The 2,120-nt window shown below is 41.4% G+C and overlaps 1 long non-coding RNA gene across 1 annotated transcript; it reads right to left on the reverse strand.

The window, feature by feature from the left end:
• Positions 1-550: 550 nt before the first annotated feature.
• LOC131705213 (uncharacterized) lies at positions 551-1,164 on the reverse strand. The gene is made up of 2 exons (XR_009310235.1): positions 1,084-1,164; positions 551-1,023 (listed from the first exon to the last, which is right to left on the reverse strand). It is a non-coding gene; the product is annotated as an uncharacterized LOC131705213 (long non-coding RNA).
• Positions 1,165-2,120: the final 956 nt, after the last annotated feature.

Here is a 2,120-nt window from a genome sequence, read left to right on the forward strand (position 1 = left end):
ACAATATATCCGAGCATCTTGTTGGCCTTTTTTATAGCTTCCCCACATTGTCTAGATCAAGACATTTCTGAGTCAACATAAACTCCTAGGTCTTTTTCATAGATTCCTTCTTCAATTTCAGTATCTCCCATATGATATTTATAATGCACATTATTATTGCCTGCGTGCAGTACCTTACACTTTTCTCTATTAAATGTTATTTGCCATGTGTCTGCCCAGTTCTGAATGCTGTCTAGATCATTTTGAATGACCTTTGCTGCTGGAACAGTGTTTGCCACTCTTCCTATTTATGTGTTGTCTGCAAATTTAACAAGTTTGCTTACTATACCAGAATCTCTCTCTCTCTCTCTCTCTCTCTCTCTCTCTCTCTCTCTCTCTCTCTCTCTCTCTCTCTCTCTCTCTTTTTTTTTTTTTCAGCAGGGCCCTGCATCTGGTCAATAATACATACATTTCAGGGAACATAGGTGTATAAGCTTATTAAAATACAAAAATACAATCAAAATCAAACAGTTATTTTGTCTACAAAAATAGTGAAATAAATATGATTTACAAAAAAAAAAAAAAAAAAAATTACAACAGTGTTCAACACATAGAAAATAGGACCTGGTACATACACAACCATGGGAACAGGACCTGGTACATACACAACCATGGGAACAGGACCTGGTACATACACAACCATGGGAACAGGACCTGGTACATACACAACCATGGGAACAGGACCTGGTACATACACAACCATGGGAACAGGACCTGGTACATACACAACCATGGGAACAGGACCTGGTACATACACAACCATGGGAACAGGACCTGGTACATACACAACCATGGGAACAGGACCTGGTACATACACAACCATGGGAACAGGACCTGGTACATACACAACCATGGGAACAGGACCTGGTACATACACAACCATGGGAACAGGACCTGGTACATACACAACCATGGGAACAGAACCTGGTACATACACAACCATGGGAACAGGACCTGGTACATACACAACCATGGGAACAGGACCTGGTACATACACAACCATGGAAACAGGACCTGGTACATACACAACCATGGAAACAGGACCTGGTACATACACAACCATGGGAACAGGACCTGGTACATACACAACCATGGGAACAGGACCTGGTACATACACAACTATGGGAACAGGACCTCTCTCTCTCTCTCGATTTGTATGTACAAATAATGTGATATCTTTTAACAATTATAAGTCGTCCTGGATAAGGGTGTCTGCTAAGAAATAAATAATAAATACAAATATAACTGGGTTTATATAATTTGTGTCAGTCTGCCAGTCTATGAAATTAATCATTAAATTAATCCTTAATCCTTGGGGACCCCTGTATACTACTGCTGACTTTTCAAATACAGTTGCTCTCCTATGTGTGTTTATTAACTATTTGGTTTTGTTGAAGAATCCTTGCTGGGGAGATCTGTTTCTATCTATCCACCATCGGTCAATGAGAAATGCAATTGTTGCTAGGCCCTTGTCTAAGGACCCTTCCTGTTGAATACAGTGTATTTTTTAGCTGCCTTTATTTAAATGTTAAACCTTTAGGTAGAGTTCGGGGGGCGAGAGCTAGGGCTTTTCTAATTTCAGCCTGTCAATCATCATTAATCTCTATGTCAATCATCATCGAAATCCTATTTAAAGCTTAGTCACATCTATCTCCCTTTTCAAATGTTTTGCTTTTCCCTCCTCCTCCTTTTGTACCATGTGCCTCTGTCATCAGTCCCCGCTGGGGGGCAAGTGATCTCACTGCCCAACCTTGGGTCAGGCTATGTCACTATGTCACCCCCGGCCACACCTATCCTCTCGCAGCTCATGCGCTATTACTTAACTAAAATCAGAGGCTCATTCTTTCTTCATACTATTTGCTCAGGTTTTAGCCTGCTGTGTGCTTAGCGCTCAATGTCCCAACTAACCTTTCTACTTTCTACCTATTTCCAGATTCCCTGAGGGAGCTCTCTGCTCCCATCGCAAGCAGCTCTCCAATAAACAGGGTAACTACTTTTCTGTCCGTTCAATTTTCAGGTTTGCATCCACTACCTATTCCACCCTCAAGGGATTCAGGTTTGCATCCGCTACCTATCCTCAA

The sequence above is a fragment of the Acipenser ruthenus genome, chromosome 2 (assembly GCF_902713425.1).
Source record: "Acipenser ruthenus chromosome 2, fAciRut3.2 maternal haplotype, whole genome shotgun sequence".
In the NCBI taxonomy this organism is placed as follows: domain Eukaryota; kingdom Metazoa; phylum Chordata; class Actinopteri; order Acipenseriformes; family Acipenseridae; genus Acipenser; species Acipenser ruthenus.